Source organism: Schistocerca americana, chromosome 11 (assembly GCF_021461395.2).
Source record: "Schistocerca americana isolate TAMUIC-IGC-003095 chromosome 11, iqSchAmer2.1, whole genome shotgun sequence".
Taxonomy (NCBI): domain Eukaryota; kingdom Metazoa; phylum Arthropoda; class Insecta; order Orthoptera; family Acrididae; genus Schistocerca; species Schistocerca americana.
In genome coordinates this window covers 157,628,182-157,651,559 of record NC_060129.1, presented here as the reverse complement: position 1 = coordinate 157,651,559, position 23,378 = coordinate 157,628,182, and the positions used below count along the sequence as shown (strand labels likewise).

Genomic DNA, 23,378 nt, shown 5'->3' with positions numbered 1-23,378 from the left:
GTTATGTGGCTGCTACACGATGGTCCTCCAGCCCACTTCGCCATTAGCGCCTGGACGCATCTCAATCGCATCTTTTCTGGTTGAAGGATCGGACGAGGAGATCCAGTTATACGGTCTGCTCGTTCACAAGATTTCAACCCGCTACATTTCTGGTTACAGGGTCAACTAAGAAGTAGCGCGTATGAAAAGTCCATTCCAGACGTGGAGACACTGGGGCAGCGTATTCATCCTGCCTCTGACACTGTTCGGCTGCAGCCTGATCGATGTGAGCGTGTGAGACAGAGCACGCTACGGCGCGTATACACGCATGCGTTGGAAACGATTTTCAGCACACACTGTAATTGTCGCTGCGTGGTACAGCGCGAATTATACGGCAGTCTTTGTAACAGTATGTGACTGAATAAAGATTCTCTAGCGTGGAAACCATGGATTTTCGGACATAAGTTCGTTACACATTTCTGTTCCGTATCCCCTCATCGATTCAATCCCTAGAGTCTGTACACTGTGGTAAAAATCACCCAGTATGTGCAACATGACGACTAAATGGCATTCCAACTGGAGCTTTCTACAATACCAAAGGCAATGATACACTGAAACCCAACGGCGTTGCGTAGTTCGGTCGCAGAATTCTTGTGACTTCCCCTTGACACAAAGCAGATATTCCAACAAGTCGACGCCGGCGTGTACCACGGGTGGGTCGCGCCCGTCTCTGCCAGTTATGCTACTGGAAAAGCAGTAGCGTGTGAGGCACGTATTGCCTATCATGTAGGAGCAACGAACAGTGCTGAATACAAGTTTGTGTGACGCTTGGACGAGAGAGATTTCTGAACAAATGAGATATCACATAATTTGTGATTAATTTAGTGTACAATCATCTTACATCCTCTTTCGCCGTTCTAAAAATAAGTAGCAATGCAGTGTGTTTGAATACGACCGCCACGCCACGGCGAGAAGCAGGCAACAGGTGGCGCAGGCAGCTGGAGGGAAGCTTGTACACGCTCGCCTCCCCACGGCGCCGGCGAGGACGTCTCAAACCACGAGATAAGACTACTGTGATTAAATAAACTACTACCAAAAGAACCACGTGGACCATGAGGTGTCTGTAGCAGCAATGGATGAAACACTTACCTTTGGTGGTTGTTAAACTATGTGCGGTGACTTCTGTATAGAATTCTGAAAGAGAAATTCGTAACAATCTCAATGAAAAAATTAAAAATATATTTCATTTCTTATGGTTATCTACTATCATACCCAGACTCATATGGATCGAACAAAGTAAAATTTTTACCTGTAACAGAAATTGGGTGGCTGCAGCCAGTAGATATGACTACCGCCACAAAAATGCGGACGAACCAACTAAAGCTTCTGCAGAACATGGCGGAAGGTCTCAGGTGTCGCGACAAGTAAGGAACTTTTCTGTGAAAATAACCTCACCAAACTTGCAGTCTGCTGAACAACCTGAAATTTACGGAATAAGTGTAACCTAAAAAGACATTTTCTAGCAGCTAGCTTCATAATAAATAAATTAGCGTAAATTAATCTTCATTTCACCATTTTATGAGGCGGCTGCCACTCCGTTGTTCCGAATATACTGGGTGACTCATGAAGATATACAGTTGTTTTAATATGTTATTCTACAAGTAAAATCAAAGAAAAAAGTTCATATAAACATAGGTCCGCAAATGTTTATTTACGCAGTTACGGTTAATAAAGGTTTTTGCCTGAAATTTACCAACTTCGCTAATATAAAGGCATCGCAAAACTGTACGACGTTAAAGTAAAGCACGATTTCCATTTATCTTGTTGTTGTTGGTCTGGTGAATCTAATAAAACTTGTCCCAGGCGTGTATCTGCAGTAATTTTCCAGAACATCCAGAAAAGAAAAGAAGTAATTTCATAAAGTTTTCAATTTATAAACTAGTTGGCCCAATTTGTTTTATAAATTCCAGACGTTTCCACAAAGTATTTAACAGAAGTTGTAGAGAATTTGATTTTGGAAAATAATGCTAATAACGTTAACTGAAACTCTATGAATGTGTCAGATAATCTGCTTTAATTAATACCACAGCACACATGAATTCCTGTTAAACCAGAAGAGACAAAGCTCACTGTTAAGGAAGTTGTACATTGAACATACAATTTCTCAATACATTATAAATAAATATTCAAAAATGTCTCCACCGAGTTCAGTGCTTTTACCTGCATGTGTAGGAACAGATTTTGTTGCTTGTTTCAATTTCACAGGGTTGTTCTTAATTTCGCCTACTGCATTCATAACGTGAGCAAGTAATGCCTCACGTGTACTGACTTTTTCCTCACAAACTATGTCTTTCATCCATCCCCATACAAAAATCCATTGGCGTTAAATCGGGCGATCTGGGTGGCCGCAGACGTGTAGCACCACGACCAACCCATTTCTGAGGAAAATGATCATTTAAACGTTTAGTAACGGCGTTGGCGAAATTTGGGGGCGCACCGTCATGTTGAAAATACATTTGCAATCGCGTAGCTAGTGGAACACCTTCGAGGATGCGGGGCATTTCTTGTTGAAGGAATTACAAGTACGTCTCGCCTGTTAGACGTCGTGGGAAAATGTTTTATTAGATTTACCTTATTAATAACAACAAAGTAAATGGAAATAGTTTTTTACTTTAACCTCGTACAGTTTTGCGATGGCTTCATATTGGCGAAGTTGCTAAATTTCAGGCAAAATCTCCTATGAGCCGTAACCCCGTAGCTAAATATTTGTGGACCTATGTTTATTCGAACTTTCTCCTTTAGTTTTACTTGTAGAATATAATGTTAAAATGTTTGCATACCTTGGTGAGTCACCCTGTATACTGGCTGATCAGCTGAACTGTTTACGTCAGTTTCGAAACCGTTTAAGGGATCGTTATCATGTTTGCACCTGCTTAACTGCGAGGAACTGCTGGATGAGCGACGTCGTACTCGTATTAACTGCAGGGGACGGGGATCAGCCTCTCTTTTTCAAATGAAATTGCAGTGTGTGTCAATACGTGGTGATGTATTATGCAGAGCTGGAGCAGTGTCGTTAGCCGAGTTAGGCGACCCTCAGGCGGCTAAGGACACGCCAGCGGGTACATCCGAGTGCGGTGCTGGTGGAAACTGCGCTCTATGAAACACAGGGTGTGTCAAAAAGTGTCATCCGATTTCAAAAAGATCATAGCTATTATGGTATTTGAGATATGTGAGCCGGCTGCCGTGGCCGAGCTGTTCTGGGCGCTTCAGTCCGGAACGGCGCTGTTGCTACGGTCGCAGGTTCGGATCCAGCCTCGAGCATGTATGTGTGTGATGTCGTTAGGTTAGTTAGGTTTAAGTAGTGCTAAGTGTAGGGGACTGATGACCTCAAATTTTAAGTCTCATAGTGCTTCGAGCCATTTGAACCATTCTTTGAGATATGTGGGTGAACAACACACTCCTGGAAAGAGCAAACTTTCGAGTTTTACATGGTTACCAATAGGTAGCAGCAGTGTTCGCCACCTTTAGTTCCCCTGATAATAAAAATGGTGTCGGGACAACGGAAAGCGTTTTGCGAACTGCGTGTCAGTAACAACCATTCAGCGTGACTTTCGTACTGTGTACGATGTGGATCCTCCTACAGCACACAGCAGTAGTCGATGACGTGAACTATGGCGAGAAACAGGTTGTTTGTGTAAAGGCAAATCGCCAGGTCATCCCAGAGTGTCTGACACACACGTCGAAAGCATCCGCCATAGTTTCCCAAGGAGTAAGCACAAATCCGTTAGCCGTGCATCTCGACAGCTTAACATACCCCCGATGTCCGCCTGGCGTGTGATGCGTACACGTTTACTTACGAAACCGTGCCGGCCGCGGTGGTCTAGCGGTTCTAGGCGCTCAGTCCGGAACGGCTCGACTGCTACGGTCGCAGGTTCGAATCCTGCCTCGGGCATGGATGTGTGTGATGTCCTTAGGTTAGTTAGGTTTAAGTAGTTCTAAGTTCTAGGGGACTGATGACCACAGATTTTAAGTCCCATAGTGCTCAGAGCCATTTGAACCATTTGAACGAAACCTTACAAAATTCAGCCACTGCAAGCTCTTCGAGAAGGTGACAAACAACAACGTGTGGAGTTCTATCATTTAGGTCTTAGCAAGATGGAGGATGAAAGTTTTCTTCCACGCTTAGTGTTTAGTGACGAGGCAACATTCCATTTAAATGGAGAGGTGAACCGTTATTATGTGAGAGTATGGGGTAGCGAACAACCACATGAACTTGTACAACATGAGAGAGGCTCTCGAAAATTGAATGTGTTTTGTGCAGTTAGAACAGTAAAAGATGTACATCCTATTTTCCTTGGCCTAGAACACTGTTACAAGAAGTACATATTTGGATATGGTGGAGAAAGTTCCTATCCCACAGTTGCAGACTGATTCGAACGACTTCATTTACCAACAGGATGGGGCACTGCCACACTGGCATCTGGAAGTGCAGGAATTTTTAAATCAAAGGATAGCCTAACGACGGATCGGCCGCACTGGACCAAATAATTCAGCCTTACATTCTTTCCTCCAAGGTTACCGGACCTGACTATGAAAGACTCTGTTCATGTGCCTCCATTACCAACAACAGTGAATGAACCGAGACATCGCATAACAGCAGCTGTGGAAGCTGCAACTCAAGACATGCCCGCTGCAGTGTGAGAACAATCTGAATACAGCACTGAAATATGCCGTACATTTCAAGGCCGGCATATTGAACACTTATCAGAAGGAATGAAAAAAAAATACTTTTTTGAGTTTTCCGTTCATCAAAACACAAAAGTCATTGTGTATGTTTATTAGTTACAGAAATATAGACGTGTCAAATAGGATAAATATTTTTGATATACCCTGTATATGGTGGCAACTGAGTGCTGACTCGAATGGGGGCAATCTATCATGAAACCGAAGATATCACAGAGATATTGGTGAAGAAATGAGCGCACCGCAACATTGATCACAATTTTGTGACAATTATTACAACATTTACGAAACTTTTGATTACGGATATTGTCAGAGACCACTGACAGTTAACAACTAACACACTCTTCGAGCTGTAGCAGCATATGAGGTGTCACCTCAAAGCTAAACACTACAAAAACCAGATTTCATTTACGCAACTTGCTCTGTTTTGTAGCATTACGGTTTTTTTAAATGTGCCAATACTCTGAACTTGCCACAGTTGCACGTGATAAGGGGAAGGTTGAGATATTTAGATTCAAACGTAATCATAATCTATGATGATTACTGTAGCTGATGTTGAATGCTATTTAATCCAAGGTTTACTGATTAATGGAAATGGGCTTTAGAGAAAATTCTAAATGAAAAAGGAAAAGCTCCACTTTATGTAACTTCTTAGAGAATAAATGAACAGATGGCGGATGGGCACTCCTCTTACATTAGCGACACGTTAATCGTATATCTCTAAGTAGCATATTTCGTGTGTGCACAGAACGACTTACTTGAATATGATTTACGTTTTTGTTAATATCTTATGTAATATCACACTGCTCATGCTTCGAGTGGCCACAAAATGTCCGTGACAACTAAGATTATTTTTAATTTAACTATTTTGAATTTAATGTAAAGTACGTATGTGGGACAGCCTTAAATATGAATATTACTCAGTGTTAAACGTTGAGTCAGTGTTGGGCGATGCCACAGAGAATGTGGAAGGGCGTGGACCACTGCGCCTGTTCTCTTTGCGTCTTTCGGTTCATTCGGTATTTGGTGTTCCGTCGTTCGAGTTTCAGCAGCTTTCTGTCTCGGAGTGTCGTTCCGGTGATCTCACGAGAGGTAAACCTGTAGACAGATCTGGTCGGCGAGTTAACGCAAACTCTTTCTGGGTGCAGAGCGCTGGACTCCAATTAATTTACTGAGCTCTGCCCCACGCTTCCTGCAGGATTTCGAATACTATAAATACAGTTTCGATGATTTATTTTGGAACACTTGTTGGACCTCTAGCTTCGTACTAGTGAGAACCAAGGCAGAAACGAACTTGCAATATTATTGAAATGAATGAAATAAAATCGCAAAAAAAAATGGTTCAAATGGTTCTGAGCACTATGGGACTTAACATCTGTGGTCATCAGTCCCCTAGAACTTAGAACTACTGAAACCTAACTAACCTAAGGACATCACACACATCCATGCCCGAGGCAGGATTCGAACCTGCGACCGTAGCAGTCGCGCGGCTGCGGACTGAGCGCCTAGAACCGCTAGACCGCCGCGGCCGGCAATAAAATCGCCATAACTTGCCAACGGTTTGCTTTAGGACGTTAAAACTGCATGGTTAGCCACGGGCCATGATGGGAATTAATATCCGCATGCGTTTGGTTTGCTTTAGCGACGAAGCCCACTTTAATTTGCGTAGATTCGTCGATAAGCAAAACAAGCGCATTTGGGGGACTGAGAATCCGCACTCCGCAGTCGAGAAATCTCTCCACCCTCAACGGGTCACGTAATAATCGGTGCGATACTCGTCGATGGCACGGTGACTACCGAACGGTGCGTGCAGGGTTTGGAAAACGATTTCATCCCCATTATCCAAAGACACCCTGATTTCGACAAGATGTGATTCATGCAAGGCAGAGCTCGATACCATCGAAGCAGGAGAGTGTCTGATGCCCTGGAGAAGCGCTTTGGGGACCGCATTCTGGCTCTGGGGTCTCAAGGGTCTCTATTGGCCGCCATATTCTCCGGACCTGATCACATGCGACTCCTCATTGTGCGGCTATATTAAAGACAAGGTGTACAGCAGTAACCCCAAGACCACTGCTTAAATGAAGACAGCCATTCAGCAGGTCATCGACAGCATCGACGTTCCGAGACTTCAGCGGGTCATGCAGAATTTCCCTATTCGTCTGCGCCACATCATCACCAATGATGGCAGGCATATCGAACGTCTCATAACCCATGGACGAATATCAGTAGTGATATTCACATGCTGCACGCCCGACAGCTTGTGACTAATTCGCGATTTTTCTCATACAGTTGAATAATTCTGACCCTGTAGATTATTTTGCTACAGCTGTGTTATTGGTTGCATGTGAGCAGTGAACGATGTTTTGCATCGTGTGAAGGATCAAAATTTTTTGAAATGTTTGCACACAGTTTTGATAATTACCGCTTTGAGAAAAAAGAAATCTGCAAGCATATGTTCTGCATTTACGCTGTACTTCTGCACTTTATTTATGATTATTTGTTAATGACTTTCCTTTGAATCCACAATGAAGTGAGATCACCATTCACAGATATTTCAGTAATATCAATAAATATTTATGAATGATGAACTGTAATTCGATTGTGTTAGTCCACTTTATTAGCCCTACGGTTTTGATTGTTCAGTTCATTTATCAATACTCCGCTAAACATCCTATAAATTGTTAGACAAATGGATCATTTCTTATCTGCGTACCGGGACATTAAAACACCAGAGTGCGACTAACCTCTGTGACACATAAAGGCGAGTCAGCCCGCAGTGCAGGTCAGATATTCCGGCCTTGCGACGTCCAGACACCGCTGCCAGAAGGTAGGGAAGAGACTCATTTGTAAAAAAAATTTACAGCTTAGGATTTATCTCCTTTGAACACCGAACCGAAAGTTTTGTTATATGTAAATTCGCGAATTCTTTTGACAGTAGCGTAATACGAAGTTTTCTACTCTCAGTACAGAACTCCAAAATTGGAAAAATAAATTATTTAATGAAGCAACTCAATTCTACTGTTCTGCAAGTCCTGTGGACAAAAGAAAATAAGCTGTATGATTCAACGAATTGGAAAGATACATTACATCTGCTGACTTCAAATAAAATGCTGAGTAGTTGTATCCTTCTGTTAGGTCAGTGAAAATATTGAAGTGATAAGTCCCCACATTACGGCATCGAAATGGCGGATGACAGAGATAACCGACATACTACACTTTTTTCCAAAATTGTTTCTCTGAGGAGGATCTTACAGTGGTTCCTTATTTAATTCGTCAAGCGAACGCCTGAATGACATATTCCGAAATAAACGTCCATTGGGCACAAAAACTACTGAAATCACTCTACAGAGGAATAGCTACTGGATCTGACAGAATGTCAATCTGTTTCTATTTAGAGTATGCGAAAGAGTTTTCTCCTCTTCTAGAAGCAATGTACCGTATGTCATTTCAGGAGCGAAGCGTTCCTAGATTTGGAATTGTCTCTTCTCAGTTCCTGATTGTATTGCTGTTATTGTTGTGGTCTTCAGTCCTGAGACTGGTTTGATGCAGCTCTCCATGCAACTCTATCCTGTGCAAGCTTCTTCATCTCCCAGTACCTACTGCAGCCTACATCCTTCTGAATCTGCTTACTGTATTCATCTCTTGGTCTCCCACTACGATTTTTACCCTCCACGCTGCCCTCCAATACTAAATTGGTGATCCCTTGATGCCTCAGAACATGTCCTACCAACCGATCCCTTCTTCTAGTCAAGTTGTGCCACAAACTTCTCTTCTCCCCAATCCTATCCAACACCTCCTCATTACTTATGTGATCTACCAACCTAATTTTCAGCGTTCTTCTGTAGCAACACATTTCGAAAGCTTCTATTCTCTTCTTGTCCAAACTATTTATCGTCCATGTTTCACTTCCATACATGGCTACACTCCATACAAATACTTTCAGAAACGATTTCCTGACACTTAAATCTATACTCGATGTTAACAAATTTCTCTTCTTCAGAAACGCTTCCCTTCCCATTGCCAGTCTACATTTTATATCCTCTCTACTTCGACCATAATCAGTTATTTTGCTCCCCAAATAGCAAAACTCCTTTACTACTTTCAGTGTCTCACTTTCTAAACTAATTCCCTCAGCATCACCCGACTTCATTCGACTACATTCCATTATCCTCGTTTTGCTTTTTGCTTTTGTTGATGGACATCTTATATCCTCCTTTCAAGACACTGCCCATTCCGTTCAACTGCTCTTCCAAGTCCTTTGCTGTCTCTGACAGAATTATAATGTCATCGGCGAACCTCAAAGTTTTTATTTCTTCTCTATGGATTTTAATACCTACTCCGAATTTTTCTTCTGTTTCCTTCACTGCTTGCTCAATATACACATTGAATAACATCGGGGAGAGGCTACAACCCTGTCTCACTCCCTCCCAACCACTGCTTCCCTTTCATGCCCCTCAACTCTTATAACTGCCATTTGGTTTCTATACAAATTGTAAATAGCCTTTCGCTCCCTATATTCTACCCTTGCCACCTTCAGAATTTGAAAGAGAGTATTCCAGTCAACATTGTCAAAAGCTTTATCTAAGTCTACAAATGCTAGAAACGTAGGTTTGCCTTTCCTTAATCTAGCTTCTAAGATAAGTCGTAGGGTGAGTATTGCCACACGTCTTCCAATATTTCTACGGAATCCAAACTGATCTTCCCCGAGGTCAGCTTCTACTAGTTTTCCCATTCATCTGTAAAGAATTCGCGTTAGTATTTTGCAGCTGTGACTTATTAAACTGACAGTTCGGTAATTTTCACATCTGTCAACACCTGCTTTCTTTGGGGTTGGAATTATTATATTCTTCTTGAAGTCTGAGGGAATTTCGCCTGCCTCGTACATCTTGCTCACCAGATGGTAGAGTTTTGTCAGGACTGGCTCTCCCAAGGCCGTCAGTAGTTCTAATGGAATGTTGTCTACTCCTGGGACCTTGTTTCGACTCAGGTCTTTCAGTGCTCTGTCAAACTCTTCACGCATTATCATATCTACCATTTCATCTTCATCTACATCCTCTTCCATTTCCATAATATTGTCCTCAAGTACATCGCTTTTTTATAGACCCTCTGTACACTCCTTCCACCTTTCTGCTTTCCGTTCTTTGCTTACAACTGGGTTTCCATCTGAGCTCTTGATATTCAAACAAGTGGTTCTCTTTCCTCCAAAGGTCTCTTTAATTATCCTATAGGCAGTACCTATCTTACCCCTAGTGATATATGTCTCTACATCCTTGCATTTGTCCTATAGCTATCCCTGCTTAGCCATTTTGCACTTAATATCGATCTCATTTTTGAGACATTATATTCCTTTTTGCCTGCTTCATTTACTGCATTTTTATATTTTCTCCTTTCATCAATTAAATTCAATATTTGTTCTGTTACCCAAGGGTTTCTACTAGCGCTCGTCTTTTTGTCTACTCGATCCTCTGCTGCCTTTACTATTTCATCTCTAAAAGTTACCCATTCTTCATCTACTGTATTTCTTTCCTCCATTCTTGTCAATCGTTCCCTAATGCTCTCCCTGAAACTCTCTGCAACCCCTGGTTCTGTCTCCCATCTCCTTAAATTCCCACGTTTTTGATGTTTCTTCAGTTTTAATCTATAGTTCATAACCAATAGATTGTGGTCAGAGTCTACATCTGCCCCTGTAAATGTCTTACAATTTAAACCTGGTTCCTAAATCTCAGTTTTACCTTAATATTATGTATCTGAAATCTGCCAGTATCTCCAGGCTTCCTCCATGTATAAATCTTCTTATATGATTCTTGAACCAAGTGTTAGCTATGATTAAGCTGTGCTCTGTGCCAAATTCTACCAGGTGGCTTCCTCTTTTATTTATTAGGCACAATCCACATTCACCTACTACGTTTCCTTCTCTCCCTTTTCCTACTACCGAATTCCAGTTACCCATGACTATTAAATTTTCGTCTCCCTTCACTATCTGAATAATTTCTTTTATTTCGTCATACATTTCTTCAAGTTCTTCGTCATCTGAAGAGCTAGTTGGCATATAAACATGTACTACTGTAGTAGGCGTGGGCTTCGAGTCTATCTTGGTCAAAATAATGCGTTCATTATGCTGTTTGTAGTAGCTTACCCACATTCCTATTTTTATTCATTATTAAATCTACTCCTGCATTACCCCTACTTGACTTAGTATTTATAACCCTGTATTCGCCTGACCAAAAGCCTTGTTCCTCCTGCCACCGAACTTCACTAATTCCCACTATATCTAACTTTAACCTATCCATTTCCCTTTTTAAATTTTCTAACCTACCTGCCCGATCTGTAGAACGCCAGTTTTCTTTCTCCTGATAATGATGTCCTCTTGAGTAGTCGCCGCCCGGAGATCTGAATGGGGGACTATTTTACATCTGGAATATTTTACCCAAGAGGACGCCATCATCATTAACCATACATTAAAGCTGCTTTCCCTCAGGAAAAATTACGGCTGTAGTTTTCCCTTGTTTTCAACCGTTTGCAATTCCAAAATTGCCAGATCAGTCAATCATCCAGACTGTTGCCCCTGCAACTACTGAAAAGGCTGCTGCTCCTCTTCAGGAACCACACGGTGTCTTGCCTCTCAACAGATACCCCTCCATTGTGGTTGCACCTATGGTACGGCTGTCTGTATCACTGAGGCACGCAAGCCTCCCCACCAACGGCAAGGTCCATGGTTCATGGGGGGGGGGGGGTCTAATTGTATTAGAATTACTTCTAATTGTATTGTATTAGAAGTAAAAAAAAAGGAAATGGAACGTTATCTACACCTTGTACAGAAATTGAACTGCAGTTATAAGGACATGAAACGATAGCTTTGAAGCCTTTAGCGTACGTAATTGAACTGCACATTGAGTGTCTTGTGAAGAAACCAAGGACAAATTGAGCAAGGAAATAAAAAACTAAGGGAGAGGAATTGTAAAATTTAAGGTTATCTGACGAAACTGTAATTATGTCATAAATAGCAAATGATTTGAAAGATCAGTTGAACATAATGGATACAGTCTTGAAAATAGGGTGTAAAATGAGCATCAATAAAAGTGTAACAATAGTTCTGAAATGTCGTCGAATTATATGAAGTGATGACTAGAGAATTAGGCTAGGAAATGAGTAAGTAAAAGCAGTTGCTTTGTTATACGGAGAGGAAAATAATTGTTGATTGCCAATGTAGATGGGATATAAAATGCTGACTGGAACATCACGAAAAGAATTACTGAGAAGAAGGAATCTATTAAGATCTGATATCAATTTAAGTGCCAGTTAGTGGTATCTGTTACGAGTGCAGCCGTAATTGGAAGTGAGACGTGGAGGATGAATAGTTCAGACAAGGAGATAATGGTACATTTTGAAATGTGGTGCAACAGGAGGACGCAGAAGATTAGATGGGTAGATTGAATAAGAAATAAACATGTAATAGATACAAAATAAAATACAGATATTTTATCTTGAATGTAATCTTTCAACTGTACAATACTTTCTGTCACTGAAATGAAATGTCGTGTGACGAGCGCCTCCCGTCGGGTAGACCGTTCGCCTGGTGCAAGTCTTTCGATTTGACGCCACTTCGGCGAGTTGCGCATCGATGGGGATGAAATGATGATGATTAAGAAAACACACCATTCAGTCCCTGAGCGGAGAAAATCTCCGACCCAGCTGGGAATCGAACCCGGGCCCTTTGGATTGACAGTCTGTCGTGCTGACCACTCAGCTACTGGGGGCGTCACTTAGAATTTGTGTAGAGTCTCAGATTAGAACATGCAGTATTTTCGTTGGATGAAAGGATAGACTTATTGTATGACTACTTCATATGGCGGACTGTCATGTATTTATTTCAGAAAAGGATCAGAATTCGAAGCAAGATATGACCTTAGCACGATAAGTACAGAAAAACTCTGCTACATCGGCTATTTAATGGCCAAGAAATTAATCAATATGTATGTGTTTATCTCGATCTCCTGGTGATACTGTGGACATTTTCCTCAATAAATTAACAGAAGTACCAGCTAAAATCTCAAGTAGAATAGTCTACATATTGTTGTGTGAAGACATAAACATGAAGACGAGTATCACAAGAGAAACTAGTAGCATCCCCACAAACATCCTTCAGAGTTTAGGGATGTCCCAGTTGGTCAATAGTACAACAATGGCTACTACAACAAAGGGATCAGTGATTGACCATGTGGCCAAAAGTATAGACAGAGAAAAGTGTGAAATAGCTGTACAAGATCTTAGATTATCAGAGCGTTTCTGTCAAATAACAGTAAAATCGGGTATGGAAAATTCCCTAAACTCCAAACTTATGAAACATATTTATCAGAAATCAAAGTACAAGGTTTTCCAAAAGAACCAGCAAACCAAACCTGGGATGAATTGTAATGAGAAACGAATGTAAATGTAAAATCGTCTATATTCTCAACATCATTTAAATTGAATTTTCAAAAGACCTTTTGAAAAGCACCCAAATCACTAAAAATGTTTCACAAAAATAAATGGATAACAGCAGTTGTTAAGAAATCTTTCCAAATGCTTCTGCACCTCAGTTACATTAAAAACAGTCATAATGCGCCAGAATTATTAAATCTTTATCGCACGCGGCGAAAGATTTAAAAACGTTGCTAACTGCGGCAAAAAGTCATAAGTACACTTTTGTTGCTAGAGCAACAGAGCAAGAAGCTAGTAAAACTATGCAAAACTAAAATATGAAAGGTCAAAAGGATTAGATGAAGTAACAATGTGTGTACTGAAACGCTGCGTAGAGAGTGTACATGCTCCCTTAATACACACGACAGACGAGTTCATAATATCAGGGAAATTTCCAGCATGTTTAAAACAGGCAAGATTTGCACCCCTGCTAAAGAGAGGTAAGCAGACAGTATAGAAAATTAGTGGCCCATTGCGCTGTTGTGACCATTCTGGAAAATATGAACATTTATGAAAGATTACTGAGTTACTTGAATAAATACATTTTAAGTGAATAATTGTTTGACTCTCGAAGTAGTAGGAGTATAGAATGAGCCATAGTGTAATCATAACTTAATTCTCTTGACAAAGATAAGTGTGTCACACGTAGTTTTTAGATGATTCGATTGCTTGTGATACTGTTGACCATGATATTCTACTAAATAAGGTAGAAACATTAGTGATAAGAGCAGTAGCTAGTGACTGGTTCTGTCCATACGTATCACACAGGGTAAAAATCATACAGATAACACATACCTCAAATAAGCCTAAGGTCTTAGTAAAGCATTTATCAGAGTCAAAACATATTAATGCAAGAGTGCCTGAGGGTAGCATTTTAGGAACAATACTCTTCCCACTAGTGACAGTCATGGAGAAATAATATCTTTGCTGATCTCTGAGAAAACTAGGGAGCTCCTTGTAGAGGGAGCAAACAAAGCCCTTAAAGAGTTTTACAATCGGAAAATAAGCAATAATGTGACATTTAACATAAAGAGAACAAACGTCATGAATTTCAGTTTGAAGAGGGAAAGTGATCCTATTCATTTAAATGTAGTGGCACCTCTATAGACAATGTAGCAAATGAAAAGCTTCTAGGGATGAATACTGCATCTCAGTTGAACAGCGAAAGGTACTTGCTACGTGATGTATTCAGCATCCTATTCCCTTAGGGACCCGCCGTCATTATACACTGAAGCACCAAAGAAACTGGTATAGGCATATGTAATCAAATACAGAGATACTTCAAAAAGGCAGAATACAGAGCTGTGATTGTCAACGCCTACATAAGACAACAAGTGTCTGACGGAGTTTTTACATCGGTTACTAATGCTACAATGGCACTTCATCAAGATTCAAGTGAGTTTGAACGTGAAGTTACAGTCGGCGCACGAGGGATGGACACAGCATCTCCGAGGCAGCGATGAAGTGGGGGTTTTCCAGTACGACGACCTCACGAGCCTACCGTGAATACCGGGAGACCAGTAAAACATCAAGTATGCTACATCACTGCGGCCGGAACAAGATCCTGGAAGAATGGGACCAATGATGACTGAATAGAATCGTTCATCTTGACAGAAGTGCAACCATTCCCCAAATTTCTGCAGATTTCAATGCAAGTGTCAGTGAGCGAACCATTCAACGAAACGTGATTGATACGGCCTTTCTGAGCCGAAGGCTCGCTTGTGTAACCTTGATGACTGCACAACACAAAGATTTTCGTCTCGCCTGGACCTCTCAATACCGAAATTGTGTTACTGACGACTGGAAACTTGTAGCCTGGTCGGGTGGGTCTCGTTTCAGATTATATCGAGCGGACGGACGAGTACGATTATGGAGACAAGCTCATGAATCCATGGACCCGGCATTTCAGCAGGGGACTGTTATAGCTCGTTCAGGCTCTGTAATAGTGTGGGTCATGTTCAGTTGGAGTGATATGGAACCCCACATATATCTACATCCGACATTAACAGGTGACGTGTGCGTAAGAATCCTGTCTGCTCACCTCCACCGATTCACGTCCGTTGTGCATTCCTACGGGGTTGGCCTATTCCAGCAGGACAATTCTAGATATGAACATTATTGAGCATATCTGGGATGCCTTGCAACGTGCTGTTTAGAAGAGATCACCACACTCTCGTACTCCTACGGAGTTATGGACACCCCTACAGGATTCATGGTGCCTATCCCCTTCAGCATTACTTCAGACATTAGTCGAGTCTGTGGCACGTCGTGTTGCGGCACTTCTGCGCACTCGAGGGAGCCCTGCACGCTACCAGTTTCTTCGACTCTTCAGTGTATAACAGCCAGCATCTTGTAGTTACATACTGTTCATATGTACGCTCAAATCTTGATTATAATATTCTCTTCTGGGAATCAAATGTACAAAATACGAACACAATTTTCAAAACTGCAGAAAAGTGTCATATCATAAGTAACCAAGCGTAGAACTGGACGTGATTGCAAAGATCTGTTCAAAACACTGAGGTCTTAAGTGCACCGTGTGTGTACATTTACAAACAAGTTGTACACATGATAGATGACATTCGCTTTTACTGTCCGAAGAGCTGGAACAAGATGAAGACAGAACTTACTTTAGCAAGAAAAAATAAGCATAATTTTAAGTAAAGGAATAGAACTGAACACTAAGTTTCCGAAGGAGATTACGCAAAATTGCTTGCTCAATATACAGATTGAATAACATCGGGGATAGGCTACAACCCTGTCTCACTCCCTTCCCAACCACTGCTTCCCTTTCATGGCCCTCAACTCTTACAACTGCCATTTGGTTTCTGTACCAATTGTAAATAGCCTTTCGCTATTCTACAACTGCCCCCTTCAGTATTTGAAAGAGAATATTGCAATCAACATTGTCAAAAGCATTCTCTAAGTCTACAAATGCTAGAAACGTAGATTTGCCTTTCCTTAATCTATCTTCCAGGATAAGTGTAGGGTCAGTATTGCTTCACATGTTGCAACATTTCTACGGAATCTAAACTGACCTTCTCCGAGGTCGACTTGTACTAGTTTTTACAGCCGTCTGTAAAGAATTCTTGTTAGTACTTTGCAGCCGTGACTTATTAAACTGATAGTTCGGTAATTTTCACATCTTTTAACGCCTGTTTTCTTTGGGATTGGAATTATTATATTCTCTTGAAGTCTGAGGGTATTTCGCCTGTGTCATACATCGTGCTCACCAGATGGTAGAGTTTTGTCAGGGCTGGTTCTCCCAAGGCTATCAGTACTTCTAATTTAATTTTGTCTACGCCCTGGGCCTTGTTTCGACGTAGATCTTTCAGTGCTCTGTCAAACTCTTCACGTAGTATCATATCTCCCATTTCATCTTCGTCTACATGCTCTTCCATTCCCTGAATATTGTCCTCAAGTATTTCGCCCTTGTATAGACCCTCTACATACTCCGTCCAACTTTCTGCTTTCTCTTCTTTGCTTCGAACTGCGTTTCCATCTGAGCTCTTGATATTCATACAAGTGGTTCTCTTTCCCCCAAAGGTCTTTAATTATCCTATAGGCAGTACCTATCTCACCCCTAGTGATATATGTCTCTACATCCTTACATTTGTCCTTCAGCTATCCCTGCTTAGCCATTTTGCACTTCATGTCGATCTCATTTTTGAGACATTATATTCCTTTTTGCCTGCTTCATTTACTGCATTTTTATATTTTCTCCTTTCATCAATTAAATTCAATATTTGTTCTGTTACCCAAGGGTTTATACTAGCGCTCGTCTTTTGGTCTACTCGATCCTCTGCTGCCTTTACTATTTCATCTCTCAAAGTTACCCATTCTTCATCTACTGTATTTCTTTCCTCCATTCTTGTCAATCGTTCCCTAATGCTCTCCCTGAAACTCTCTGCAACCTCTGGTTCTGTCTGATTATGCGGGTGCCATCTCCTTAAATTCCCACCTTTTTGCAGTCTCTTCAGTTTTAATCTACAGTTCATAACCAATAGATTGTAATCAGCGTCCACATTTGCTCGATGGAAATGTCTTACAATTTAAAACCTGGTTCCTAAATCTCTGTCTTACCGTTATATAACCTATCTGAAACCTCCCAGTACCTGCAGGCCTCTTCCATGTATACACCCTTCTTTCATGATTCTTGAACCAAGTGTTAGCTATGATTAAGTTATGCTCTGTGCAAAATTCTACCAGATGGCTTCCTCTTTTATTCCTTACCCCTATTCTATATTCACCTACTACGTTTCCTTCTCTTCCTTTTCCTACTATCGAATTCCAGTCACCCATGACTATAAAATTTTCGTCTGCCTTCACTGTCTAAATAATTTCTTTTATCTCATCATACATTTCATCAATCTCTTCATCATCTGCGGAGCTAGTTATCATACAAACTTATACTACTGAGCTAGGCGTGGGCTTCGTGTCTATCTTTGCCACAATAATGCGTTCACTATGCTGTTTGTAGTAGTTTACCAGAGCTGCAATTTTTTTTATTCGTTATTAAACCCACTCCTGCATTACCACTATTTTATTTAGCGTTGATAACACTGTAGTTACCTGACCAGAGTTCTTGTTCCTCGTGCCACGGAACCTCACTAATTCCCACTATATCTAACTTTAACCTAACCATTTCCCTTTTTAAATTTCCTAAACTACCTGCCCGATTAAGGGATCTGACATTCCACGCTCCGGTCCGTAGAACGGCAGTTTTCTTTCTCCTGATAACGCTGTCCTTCTGAGTAGTCCCCGCCCAGAGATCTGAATGGGGGACTATTTTACCTATGGCATATTTCACCCAAGAGGACGCCTTCATCATTTAAGCATACAGTAATCTGCATGCCCTCGGGAAGAATTACGGCTGTAGTTTCCCCTTCCTTTCATATACATTTAATTTCACTTAATGATTCCTTTATTTTTTGACAAATTATTTCATTCTGTTTGAATTTAACTAAATGCCTGTCTCGGTGTAAAGTTCGAAGCAACCTCTGCTGTGAAGCATGAGTAATGTTGCTAGATGACCTCAGAGTAATAAGTACATTTAAATTTTGTTATTATGTAACACAGATAATTCTGTAATTTTTCAAGACATCGAGTGTGTTTGATGAATTCGTATTGTGTTGTAAACTGTTTCAGGTAGTAGCTTACCCCTCCAACCGAGTTCCCTGCCGCCTGAAGTACTGTACGCAAGGGATAAACCGAATGAGGTAGCACTGTCTTAAACTGACTGGCCTTGTATTCGGGAGGGTGGATGGTTCGCTCTTCATTGTCCCCACCCATCTCCGATAAATGCTAGGTTTATTCCTACTATAAGGCCACGGCTAACTATTTGTCACACTCTTGCCATTCTAGACCTATAAGCCTACAAATGTCTCTATATGTGAATTATCTTATTTTATCGATCCTAGATTGTAATACCAGGACGTGTCCGATATGCCTGTACATAGTGATCTACTAATAAACAACTACTACTACTACTACTACTACTACCACCATTACTACAACAACTACACACAAATGCTAAAGTACGCTTACATACCAGGTCAATACATGCATGGGAGTGTGATCACATGTTTTCTGGACATAATGTAAAGCGCTCATGCGGACTTGTTACCTCATTCATTCCTCAGTTTATCTACAATCAGAAGTACAGTTTTCAGCCCTTTCTGGCCTTCTATAATGGTCGACCTATCGTAGTCGCTAAGTAGAGCGCCATACAGCTATAACTGCTGTAACCAAGTGCGTACTTAGTATCTGAGCTAAGAGGTGATTCCTACTAATTTTGTGGATGGGGAATGTGTGGAGAAAACTAAGCATAATTTATTACGACGAGAAACTAAGGAATTATGAAAAACAGTTTATCAGTGCCACATCGTCGTAGTAGGTACCTACCAAAATAAATAGCTCCCTCATAACCTGATTACCGTGTGGATCAGACCCGCTACCGTGTCAATCTCTGCCATAGCGACTCTGGTTACTTCTTCAAAGTGGCTACAAGCCCAGTACAGGCGCATTAGATGTATTTCTATTTTAATCTGGTCCAGAGTTGATAGGAATATAATTAAGTCTGTTTGTAATCATTCAATGACTGGGGCCGTACTTGCTGACAGACTTCAATGACGTTTGGAAACAGAGATCTGTAAAAATGCAGATAAGCGAAATTAGTTACAGACCTATTAGAGTCCTTCAATTCCTTTCAAAAGTCTATGAGAATGTGGTTCGGATAGAATACTGATTTGTGTGACTGACCAAAACTTCTTACCAGCCGCACTGTTTGCCTTTCGCAACGAGTTCTGTATGGAGAAAACACTACCGAACCTCAGAAACTGAACGATTGCAGAGGTAAGCAAAATTAAATATCCCGCTGTATATTTTGCGAAGTTGTCAAATTCTTCCACTCTGTGAGCCACAAAGCTCTACAGAGCAGACAATTAGCTGTGGCATTAACGGCATCATTTCTATACTGGTGGAGTCGGACCTTCATAACGGAAATCATAGGGTGTCCCAGGGATGAAACTGCCTTGGAATGGGAGAAAATGTCGCGCGAGGTCCCTTAAAGGGCACACTCTTGTTGTTAATCCTCATAATACTATATCGTCTTCTAGCCACTTTGAAGTGTGGTTTCAGACATGCAATAATTACCTGTTGCCAACACAAGTAGGTATTACTGATCTTAAACTAAATTAAACGCAGTGTGTATAAGATTCCTATTGCTCTGTGCGTAAACGAGAATACTTTAGTCCGATATGAAAATTTTAACCTGTGCAAATTTTGTGAAAACGAAAGCGAGTTAGCTGAACCAGGTGTGTGGCTGTGTAAAGGTGGGCAGAAGGGAAGTCTTGTTTTATGAGTAGGAAAAGTAATAGTCGGAGGGAAAAGAACTATAGCACGCAGGAAGTTGAAGTAGTTTGAGCACCCAGCATATTAACACAGCAGCACTATCGCATTACAGTACTAAAATGTAAAAGGAGATCACACTATTAGTTTCGAAGAAAAGTCCGAAGACAAGGAGGAGGAAAGAGAAAAGGTCCAAGAACTTTAATTTCAGCTGTGTATCGACGGAAACGATATAAGATTACCAAGAAGACGGATGAAGACAAGGGAAGTACGAGAAGGTACCAATAGTTGTTACAGAACACGAGTATACGTTACACAAAGAGAGGATGTGTACGAAATAAAACAGTTATATGGTCTCAGAAATAGAGTGAGATTTTGAACTACAGCAATGGTGCAGACTTTGATATAAAACGTGAGTGTGTACCGACTTGGAGCTTGAGCGAATGGGAAGTAATAAACTGATTAAGTATTGCACAAATTATTTAATGACAGGACCAAAACACACGTTCTCAAAAATGTGAGTTCAAATAAAGTGACACCATCCAACGTGAGTGATGGACTATAAATTTTACTGCAACATGTGTTAACGAAACTGAACTTTTACAGACACCGTGTCATGTAGACAATGTTGCTGATATGACAAGAGATAAAAAACATTAAGAGGCGTCCGATGAGGGGAGCACAGGAGACATGCAAATTGGTTTCCCCATTCTATCCAGTGACTGGGATATGTAGCATCGTGTATGTCACGTACTTGCACAGATAAGGCTGCAGGCGTTCCAATTAGTCGTCGTTTCGAACACCTGCTGTTGTGCACAACGTTGCTGAGTAAACTTTTGGAATCAGCCTCTACATAAATTCAACATCCAACTTTCTTAGTTTAGTAAAAACATTTATGAACCCAGAGCATCTGAATTTCTTCCAGCTGGCAGATAGATGTTACATACATTACCACTCTGTAAAAGTGTTCCAGCAACTGTCGCCTGAGACGTCCTGGCAGATCAGAACCGTGTGCCGGACCGAGACTCGAATTCGGGACATTTGCCTTTCGCGGGAAAGTGGCCTGACAGGTAGTTTCATATTAGTCACACTCTTTTGCGCAGTGAAAATTTCATTGCGGAAGCCTCGCCTGCTTCAGTTGTCTTTTAGGTCCGACAAGCATACATCAAAAGCAACATTCGTTCTAAAACCTGTATCAAAACCATCCAACTCCGTACAATAATAACTAATGCTGGCAGCACCATTATTTACATTGTGCTGTAAGAAGGTGTATTTACTAAAGATCATAGCTGACGTGAGACAATACAGCAGTTCATAATAAGAGCTGTCGCGCTACAGGTCGAGGAAAATAGTTGGGAAAAGTGAAAAACATCTCAGTCTCCCTTTAGTTTTCCCCCGCTTTCATACTCGCCGCTTTTAAGTGTGGATAACACTGAGAACACAAGAATGTCAAATTGAGGGAAGTTACACGCACAGTATATACCTACCGTACGTTGATGGCAGGAGTACGTGGAGACTCACCAGACACGTCGGGCGCCGCGGCAGCCAGTGCAGTGGTGGTCGCCAGCGGGACTCGCTTCTTGTCCTGGACTGGGCTGCCGCCTCCCACCCACTCTGTCCGCAGTTTTCCTCGAGACCCCCTCCCTCCCCCACTCCTTCCCCCTCCCCCCTCCGCACCGACAACGATAACCCTTGTATAGGTCTGACGTTCGAAATATTTCTGCCATGTGATCTTAGCCGAAACACTAAGAATTCTTGCTCTTACGCAAAGGCTGTAAGTCAATTCATAACGCGTATTCTGTCGCCCAGTGGCCATTCTGGCACCGTAATGCAAAGTGATGCATTCGGTATTTCTAAACTGTTTCACCGTGAAATACGGTCCCTTCTTTCGACCATCGCACGAAGCCCCAAACTGCAGAGACTGAGATAAGCGATCGCGGAACAGAGTGGCTGGAACCTCTGACTAGGAGAAAGCCACGTGTGCCACCTCAGATGCTGTTCGTTCCCAGCCTCTGTCCACTCCATTTCCCGGCAGCGACGCACTTGCCCACCACGAGGTGTTCATTTCAGTCGCCTTTCCCTCTCCTTGTCCGAGATACGCACCCCGGACAGACCATTACTCGCCCTCTGGAGGCGCCTCTCACTTGCCGTCAGCACTGCGTCCAGCCATGACAGTGGTCTCGTTCCAGCGATGCGCCCTACAATTGATGACTAGATTTGTAGAGTTACAAAATTGAGAAGATCTTGACTGCTTATTTTCACTCGCTCTGCCTAACGGTCCTTGGCCTTTTCTATATCCTTCCTGTTGGACGAGAAGGGGTTCGCACCTGAAAGTGTACAAAACTGTCGATAATTTTGTGATTGAGGGGGAAACCACACGAGGAAGCTGTTTGACACCGAATTTTCGAGATTCTTTTGGGGTAGGAAGATTTAATTAGAATTTGAAGCAATTTTTATACCACTTAATTCATATTTCGAACACTTTTTGTGAATTTTTTTCAATAATTTCAGCCAAAATTAACAAAGTTAGGCTGTGATGTCCGCTGAAGAGTGTGAGTATAGTTCTCCAATTGCGTGCAGTGCAGCCATTCCGATTTTCATCTGAAATCAAAAAGTTTTTGATTTTACATTAATAGCTTATTTTCTAAGAATATGAAGCTCAGTGCAGATGAAAATAATGAATATTAAAATGTCTGTAGGCGTTGGAACAATTTACTTCGATTTTCAGGATTGTTTTTCTCTAATTAAGCAAAGAAAAATACGCTTAAAACCATGATATCATCTCACACGGTGGTTCAAATATTTCGTAATTTTATAAATAATCATACTATCAAATTTCATAATGATCGGTTCTCTACCTTTTGAGTTAGATTGCACGCAAATGTCAAAAAAGTCATTTCGAGATGAACGCTTTTGAAAAATAAATTCTCGGAAACTAGAAATTCAAGGAAGTTAACAATAATGTAAAATGCTTTCCGATCAATCTGCGACTCCAGCAGCAAATAGTAACCCTTCCTCTTCCTCATATGCTTCGTTCAGCGCTTGCAGCTGTTCTTTCCGAGTTTTCTGACCTTCTTTCGATTCCAATCAAGTAAGTGTAAAATTCGATGACCCGGTAAAAATGCAACTATTACGTTACTTGAGATATGTGCGTGAATAATGTACTGATGGAAAGAGGAAACTCTCAAGTTTTACATGGTTCTCGCCAAGCAGCAGTAGTGTGCAGCCACTTCAGTTCTAGTAAAGACAAGAGAGAGCGTTTTGTGTTCTACGTTTTGTGCAGTGCGGGACGGTAATAACTTTTCAGCGTGACTTTCGTACTGGGTATGGTGTGGATCCTGCTACAG

The 23,378-nt window shown here is 41.4% G+C and overlaps 1 long non-coding RNA gene across 2 annotated transcripts; it reads right to left on the bottom strand.

Moving 5' to 3' along the window:
- Positions 1–1,105: 1,105 nt before the first annotated feature.
- Positions 1,106–21,644, bottom strand: LOC124554020. Of its 2 annotated transcripts, none has more exons than XR_006968208.1 (3): positions 21,553–21,644; positions 1,289–1,458; positions 1,106–1,173 (listed from the first exon to the last, which is right to left on the bottom strand). It is a non-coding gene; the product is annotated as an uncharacterized LOC124554020 (long non-coding RNA). The 2 variants fall into 2 exon arrangements; XR_006968209.1 differs by having other exon boundaries at positions 21,519–21,617.
- Between the last annotated feature and the right edge of the window lie 1,734 nt (positions 21,645–23,378).